At 32.8% G+C, this 9,524-nt stretch overlaps 1 pseudogene; it reads left to right on the top strand.

Annotated features, from left to right (window-relative positions):
- Positions 5,875-9,524, top strand: part of LOC104758821 — a 6,545-nt pseudogene continuing 2,895 nt past the window's right edge.

Below are 9,524 nucleotides of genomic sequence, written 5' to 3'. Positions count from 1 at the left end.
CGAATTCACCTGTACTCACCTTCTCACAACCATCGTTCCCAGCAGCTACCACCTCCGATGTACCTTCACAGATCTCATAATCATTGGGTTTCTTTGGTTTAATTCTCCTACTCCACCTCCAAATTCTAAATCATTTCCGGTTTAATGTCTGTGTCAAGATCCCGAACACCTATTTGAAGTTTCGAACAGTATGTAACATTAATCCTGTCCAAAATTGTTTTCAAATTGTTTGGAATCAAATTTAAATTTTTTTAAAAAGGGGTTTAGATCTGCACTACCAATTAGAATCATATGAACCATTATTATGATTACATTATTTGTATTATTTATTACAATTTTTAAGGTAATTAAAGACAGTATGTAACATTAATCCTGTCCAAAATTGTTTTTAATTTGTTTGGAATCAAATTTAAATTATTTTAAAAAAGAGTTTAGATCTGCACTACCAATTAGAATCATATGAACCATTATTATGATTACGTTATTTGTATTACTCATTACAATCTTTAAGGTAATTAAAAAATTCCATTGAAGTATATCCTTCATTTTCATCTTTACGTTTACCACCCAATTATAATGTAATGAAAGTAATACCAAACACCTATGATTTCATGGTCATTAACATTTCATTCCAATCCCTGATTACTCTCCCCAACCATTGCATTAAGTTTTCTTTTTAAATAACAACCTTTGACGACACTAACCTTCTCTCTCTCACAGCATGGGTAAAACTAAAACAATACCGCCCTACTCTACCTTTTATTCAACCTCCAACGAAACACACAACACTGGTATCAATAGGATTGTTGTTCGGGTCATCCATATTTGGGAAGTTCGAGACTTTCGAAGAAACAATATCTTACTTATTGTTCCTGATGAAAATGTCTCCTTCCTGATGAAAATGTATATTATCTCTATCATTGTTCCTCTTGACCCCTGAGTTACCTCCATTTTAACATATTCATTTCGCCTTTGTTTTAGGATTGTGATATACAAGCTTCAGTCCTTCCTAATTGTGTGCCTAAGTTTCAAGATCAATTGGTTAAAGGCCAATTGTACAGCATCAATGATTTGATGTTGTCGCATCCTCCAACCGTTGTCGTCGCACCAAACACAAGTGGAGAATTGTTTTCACGGACAAAACGTCTTCTGAGACTGTTAAAAAACGACAATGCTCTATTGGTTTTGATTATTTTAGGTTCTCTACTTTTTCAGACTTGCTTAGACAAGGGCGAGGAGCTTCCAGGTAACAACCTATTTTGCACTGTTCGTATTTCTGGTATCCTAACTTCCACTTTCTTCTTTAGTATATGATTTATATCTACATTTACCCACTCACCAGATGTTGTTGGCAAAATATCCTCATCTCAAACATCTGAAAACAAAGATCAAAACCACCCTTCGAAGACAACTTTCAATTTAACACTGACTTGCATTTTAGAAAGGTTAGCTTATATTTCAATCTCTTATTTCTCTTCATCTAAAATTCTATATTGTCTCATAAATTTTAAACGGCCAAATTCTGCTACTATAATGGCTGACTAGCTGGTTCCTTAATATGTATATTTCATGTGTCTGTATTCTTACTCAAATTATTGTTATGATTCGAGGAAATTCTAATGTCTCTGAAGCATTTTTCCTTTAGATCACGTAAATGATTTGCTCATTGCACAATTTATTTTTAAATCTCATTATCGCCTTTAAAAACCCAATAAATTAGCTTACATTTATATCAAAAAATCAAATTCAATGTATAGTCATAATTTTATATTCCAATCTCTTATTTCTCTTTATAAAAAAATTCTAAATTATCCTAATTTTAAACGGCCAAATTCTGCTACTATAATGGTTGACTGGCTGGTTCCTTAATATGTATATTTCATGTGATTTTATTCTATTTTGTACTCAAATTATTTTTATGATTAGAGGAAAGTTCTAATGTCTCTGAAGCATTTTTCCTTTAGATCACGTAAATGATTTGCTCATTGCACAATTCATTTTTAAATGAAAATGGAGGATTTAAGATCTCAGACAAGGAACTGAAGTTTATGCAAAAATGTAAAGTAGTAGTCTGGACTGGTGGTTAGGTGGAGGAGAAAACCTTTACGGAATGACCAAACAATCAAATAAAAAATTTAGTTACTCTTATTTTCTCCTTTAAGCTTTTTTCCTATTGCCATATTGAGTAAGCTGTAATAACATTTTCTGTTTTATCTCAACGAGTTTAAAAGGTTAATTACGGTATGGAGACATCATGAGCCTACGTGCATGTACACTACGACGTATTCATAAAGTCAAAACAATGTAACTTAGCCTAAGATATATATCACACAACAGTATAATTGTGTTAGAAAATGATTTTTTGAGTTTAAAATTTAATTATACATTCTTTTATTTATATATTATTCTAACTTGGATATTTGTTAAAATTACTATAGATAGGGAGACCTAAAGCTTAAAATAGATGATCAGATCTCCATTATATATATGTCAAAGGAAGACATTAGAGAAACAACTTAAGACGAGGTGATTTGTAATTGATTTTAGTTAACTTGTGATATGAGACTTAAATTTCAACTTTTGCTTATGTCTTTACGTAACAACTAAATAAAGATGATGAGGATTTGCCTTAAACAATGTCAAAGTGAATAAAATCACCAAAATGTAATCTTTATTTTATTTTGTTTTTGGTTTAAAGCCACTAAATAGGCTTTGAAGTTTGAAGGATTCATATCATTTTCCGTCTTTGTGTTGACAGGACAAAATAGGTGTTTTTTATGTTAGGGGTTACCAACAATTAAAAGAGAAATAAACTACACATTATCTGAATTTGAGGATGAAAATTGTGCAACATTAAGAAATATAATATTTATTTTATATCTCCAAACTTCAGCATCTTTAATAAAAAATTACTTATGGGATAAATTCAAAACTCAAAAATGATGGTAGATCTCGGCTATTTCTGTAAGGCCACAACGGAAACAACGTCCAAACAAGTTATTAAGTGACATGTATTAATATGACTATATGAGTCTATCTTCTATAATTTTTAGTTGACAAATTATGTCTTGACCCAACATAAAATACAAAGTCGATGATCATTTGCCCATACAGCTTACATCAAACATGTTACTATTCTCAAAGTTGTTTAAATATTGATTGACCATTTTAATGTTAAATATCATTTCAATGTTTACAAATATATTGCATCAATCATATATTTTGTAATCACAAAATTCGCCAAAAATGTATTGCAATGTGGCTACATCACAAAACAACATGTCCTAGAAGAGAATCAGTCTAAGTTTTTAAACATTTCATTATTCAAAAAAGTAAACATGATTAATAAAATCCAATATACATGAGGGTGTAGTTTAATAACTTTTTTTTTGTCACCAACTGTTTTCATTAAATATCTTAAAAGGATTACATGGTGAATAGGAGCCTAATTACAAGATATAAAAGCCCAATTAACCCAAAAGTATTATAAGCAGAGAAACAAAATGAATGGGTCAATAAGGGACACGTGTATAACACGTGTTTGCGTGCACGTTGAAGGGGAATTGTGACGACCGACTCATGTCACTGCCACCGCCTTTCCGCCGGAGCTAAAACTCCGACCACAGCCAAAGTTCCGGCAAGTATAACACTTTGTCCACAATATGGTCTGTCAAATTTCAGCTTGTAACTCCGAAATTCTCCAAATCTTTTTGCAGCTTTCTCCAAGTATGAAAGAAACAGAGAAACTTGAATTTTCAGATTTGTTAAGCCCCGGAATACGCGAGAAGGTGAGATGTCAGATCAGTCGCAAAACACGCTCTCCTAATCCGTTCCTCACCAGCCACCGAATTCCTTTCTTCACGATTCACAAACCCAAAGAGAAACCGTCATCCATAGTCGATCTAACAGCCCCAATAAGTTATGAGGATTTACACCCCTCATGAATGGAATCGAGCAATCCGACGATCTAGAAGCTCCGTCCACTACTCGGCTTTGCCTCCTTAAACCATAAGGAGATCTATGAGGTTCTGCAAAAAGAAGAGAAAATTAAATAAATAGCCACCAAAGCTATGATACACTCGCACTTAGGCAAGAAATATAACCGGACTTAGCCGGAGACAAAAAGCCGACGATAAGTTTCATCAGAAAATGAGAAAGAAAGCTTTCTCTCTCTGAAAGATTTGAGAGAGAGAAGAGAGAGAAAGCGTTCCAAAGAGGGGGTGTAGTTTAATTACTTAAGATACATACTCTTCCCTCAAAAATTAATATCATTTTTATCAATAAAAAAACCAATTAAGAAAACAAAATACAGAAAGATGAAAATCTAACAGTAAAAAAAATTGCCAATAGAACAAATATGAAGATAAGCCCGTGCGTAACACGGGACAACTCCTAGTGGTTATATATGATTAACAGTTGTTTGACTGGTAGGCCGACTTGCATGACTGAATTACGACCTATCAGTCTCTGTAATATTGGGTATAAGGTTATTTCAAAGGTGCTATGTCAGCTGTTAAAATTGTTCTTGCCAAAGCTCATCTCAGAAATACAATCGGCGTTTGTGGAAGGAAGACTAATTTCAGAGAATATTTTGATAGCACAGAAAATATTTGACGACCTTCGGACGAATCCATCATGTAAAAGGAAATTCATAGTTATTAAAACGAATATGAGTAAAGCATATAATCGGGTTGAATGTCCATTTATTGAACACTTGCTGAGGAAGATGGGTTTTTGTGAGAAGTGAATTTCCTGCATAATGTGGTGTGTATCAATTATAAGGTGTTACTAAATGCTCAATCGAGAGGATCAATCATACCGAAGAGGGGTCTCAGGCAAGGTGATCCATTGTATCCCTTTCTATCCATTTTGTGTACAGTGTCAGTGGTGCTAATTGTGAATATTAAAAAAACGGAGGCTGATAAGTTTATCACTGGAATCAGGATGTCTACAACTAGTCCCCAATATCTTATCTTTTTGTTTATAGATGACAAACTTTTTTCTGTCGAATGTTTTTTCTTTTGTTCAACAAAGGTTACGGTTACATAACAGGGTGAATGATTAATTGGTCAACCATATATCAATATTTTGCATAACTATTTCGTAAATAAACCGTAAATAAACCGTAAATAAAAATGAAAAATGCCCCAATACAAATACTTAAATCATAAAAGCCATGTTTGGGAATGAATTGTACTGCAACCAAAAAAATGTCGATTATAAACATGGGTTAACCACAATAAAATTCAAAAAATTTTACGTTATCAAAAGTCTTTACTTCCCCACAAAAACATTTTTGCATATTCACAAGTCTCTATTATGACCCAAACTTATCATCGATCTGCCTGAAGGAAAGAGCGACGGAAAATGACAAACATCAACGGAACAATCTGTCGCGTATTTATGATTACAAAAGAGAGTCGGAGAGTGGTTCCAGCGACTGAAATATAAACCACTGACTGACTATTTTTTTTTTACAGTAAACATGGGTGAACGGGAAGAACTTTCGGAGATAAAACGAATAACAAGTTGTCAAAAGTCTTTACATCAAAAGTCTTTTCTTCCCTACAAAAACATTTTTTGCATATTCACAAGTCTCTATCTTGATAATTAAGTAGATATTTCCAAACTTATCATCGATCTGCCTGGAGGAAAGAGCGATGGAAAATGACAAACATCAACGAAACAATGGCCGACGGTAAATTTCGGATGAATTGTAATTGGATCATCATCATCATAATAATCTTATCATGTTTTGCTTGGTACATATATAAGTCAATAAGTCAATGTATACAAGTCAATAAAACTAATTTCATAATAATGATAATAAATTTTAAAACAACATATATAAAAGGAGACGATTGATACCAAAAAAAACCGTTGTTGTGAACCAAAAAAAAAGAGAGTAAACAAACCTCCGATCGACGACGATGCACACGTGTCTGCTACTCACCGTCTGGCTCCTCTTGTGTATCTCCAGTTCGGTTCACCTAGTTCGAGCTCAAACCCGAACCGGAGCCACTCCCACTACTCATCCGGACGAAAGTGATATATATGCTACGTACTTTGAAATCATTAAATTACAACTTTTTTGGTTTAAAATAAATAAAAAAAGACTGACGGTTTGTTGTGGGATAAACTGCAAACAGCGCGAACTTTGAACTCCATCTTCGCTGGTTGGAGGATCCAGGCTTCGAAGGAATGGAACATCAGCGGCGAACTTTGCTCCGGCGCCGCAATCGAGGATAGTATCACCATCGACGACAAAAACTACAACCCTTTTATCAAATGCGACTGCAAGTTCGACAGCTCCACAATCTGCCGCATCACAGCACTGTACGTACAGTTTACATATCTTTCTCTTTATTTCTTTTTTTTGTTATTCTTTGTGCATTTACCCACTGGAACGATGTTGCCATATTGTTGTTTCACAGCAAGGTTTCTGAGAAAGATGTTGGAGGACCTATACCTTCACAGCTCTGGACTTTGACACACCTCAAAAATCTGTATATTGACATAGACTTTACCTTTTTCTTGAATTCTTATCATCGTCAAAAAAAAAAAAAATGAATAATGCATCTTTCTTTCAGGAACCTGGGTCGAAATTATCTAACAGGCTCCATTTCTCCTGCAATTGGAAACTTGACTCAAATGGAATGGATGTAATTATATAAGGCTCACCTTCTCTTCTTCTTCCTTTTATTGATCTCTCTTTCTTGTCTCGCACGCTCCAACTGTTCTCTCAACTACTGTAGGACTTTTGGGATCAATGCCTTGTCTGGCCCCATTCCCAAGGAAATTGGTTTGCTTACAGAATTGAAATCCCTGTAAGCTTCTTCTTCGTCTTCATTCTTCTTAAAAGATATCATAAATGTCAAATTTTGATGCTTTCTTATTATTAAACCTATCTTGTATGTGTTTTCTTCATGCAGTGGACTTGGTGTAAATAACTTTTCCGGTTCTGTACCAGCTGAGATTGGGACTTGTACAAAACTAATAAAAATGTGAGAATACACAAAGTACTTTTATGTAATTAATTTCAGAAACTTTTTTTAAATTGATAACTAGGATTTTAACACATTTTTTTTATTTGTATATATAAAGATGTTAGATTTTTACAGTTTTTTAATTTAGTATATACTACTCCCTCCGTTTCAAAATATAAGATGTTTTAGAGAAGTTTTTTGTTTCATATAGGATGCTTTCAAGTTTCTATGCAACTTTTAGATTAGTTTAGTATTTTATATTATGCAGTATTGTTTCTGATTGGTTGAACTTGTTAAAAGTAAAAACTTCTTAATCTGAGTGCTTTAGTTAAAACATCCTATATTTTAAAATGGAGAGAGTATAATTTCAATGTTTAAGTGTTTCTTAGATTTAACCTGTGATACATGTGTTACTTAATAGTTTAGTATTGCAATTATACATTTAAAAGTAGAGGTGTGGAAAGAGATTTAACAGTTTCATTTAACTTATCCTACATCAGATTAATGAAAAATTTAACACGCCCTTCCATTTGATCTGCCAGCTGATAAAGACTTTTTTTTATCAAGATAATTTCTTTTGTCATGTTTACACAATTTAATTTTTAAAATTTTATAATATTATAAAATTTTATCAAGGTAAAATATATATAACTACATCAGATTAAAATATCTTATTTGATTTTAGGGACTAAAAAACCTTCAGTGTACGTGATAATTGTTAATTTAACGTCATGTTTGATATTCTTATATTGGTGGTACAAATAATAAAATGAAGATTTAATACATGTTATATATAGTGGAAACAATTAAGATATATGTTTATTCGAATTTGGATTTATATATATCTTATTTGTAATATGATTTTTAATCATTGTCTATAACTTTTAGTTGATATGCATGCGACTTAGAACATATTTTTTTTTTCATTGATCTTTATTTTATTTTATTTTTCAAAATCACCAGAATCTAGTGTTTGTTAGTATTTCTTACAATTTATATTGCAGATACCTTGGAGCTTCTGGACTTAGAGGGGGAATACCTTCATCGTTTGCTAATCTTGTCGAGCTGGAAGAGGCGTAAGATTTTATTTATTTGATTAAATTCACATATATTTAAGTTTTATCGTTGGAATTCTACAGTTTTGTAATATTAATTAATTTACATTATTATTATTTTTTGTACCAGTTGGTTAAACAATCTGGACATTACTGGTCCGATACCGGAACTTATAGGAAAATGGACCAAACTTGTTATCTTGTAAGAATGATATCAATTTTTAGAGAAACATTGCTCTTGTTTATAGTTAACTCCTTTTCTTTTTATAGTTAACTTCTTTTTATAGTTAACATTGCTCTTGTTTATAGTTAACTTCTTTTAGTCCTAATGGAAAAGTCTTCATGGGCATTTAAACTTTGGGATTCAATGATTAATTGCTACCACGTTTTACTACAGGAAACTTCACGGAACTGGTTTAAGTGGTCCGATACCGTCGTCATTTTCCAACTTAACTTCTTTGAGTGAACTGTATGTGTTATTGCATTGGTGTCATAATCAATCACTTTTTTTTGCTATTTTTCTCTTCTTTCCTTCTGATGCACGTAATCATCATATCCTAAAATGTAGGAGTCTTGGTGATATATCCAATGGAAGCTCTTCTCTTGAATTCATCAAAGACATGAAATCTCTAAAGATGTTGTAAGGCAACACTTGTACTCCAATTCATCATGAACTGTGAAGTGTTTCCCTCTCCTCCTTACGTGTATCTATAAACATTGATGATGCATTCATGTGTCGCAGAGTATTTAGGAACAGCAATCTCACTGGGACAATACCCTCTGATATCGGGAAATACTCAAGTCTGGAACTAGTGTAAGTACAACATATGTGATATGTCCGTCCGCATTTTCTTTAAAACGAGTGAGATCATCTCTGAAAGTCACTGCGAGAATACGAAGTGGTCTTATCATTGCTGATAATATATATTATTTCTCTCATTCATGTCTCTGTGTTTCCAGTGATTTAAGCTTCAACAAACTACATGGACCAATTCCGGCTTCACTTTTCAACTTAAGTGGACTTACTCACTTGTAAGTTTTCTATTTATTTTTTTGGGTCTTCATGTTGGTATGAATATACTCACAGTGATATATATATAACTGTGGAAAATACTTTTGTTGTCTTCATATTAGGTTTCTGGGAAACAACACGTTCAATGGTTCTTTGCCCACTGAAAAGAGCCGGAGTTTGATCAATATGTGAGTTACAAAGTCCTTTCTAATTATTCTGTATGTAGATACTAATCATAATTCTTCTGTACGTTATTCTTTCAGAGATGTATCCTACAATGATCTGTCTGGTAGTCTTCCTTCATGGGTCAGCTTACCAAACTTGAAACTGTAAGTACACAAAACACTCTCTACTATACTAACGGTGTTTTTCAATCTCAGCGCTTCTTTTTTTCTTTTGTAGGAAACATTTATAAGAATTATAATAAAACTGTATGTTATTTGTGCAGCAACCTTGTTGTTAACAACTTCA

This window comes from Camelina sativa, chromosome 17 (genome assembly GCF_000633955.1).
Source record: "Camelina sativa cultivar DH55 chromosome 17, Cs, whole genome shotgun sequence".
NCBI classification, from domain to species: Eukaryota; Viridiplantae; Streptophyta; class Magnoliopsida; order Brassicales; family Brassicaceae; genus Camelina; species Camelina sativa.
Note: the sequence above shows the minus strand (reverse complement) of the source record. Positions and strands in the feature narration are given on the sequence as shown.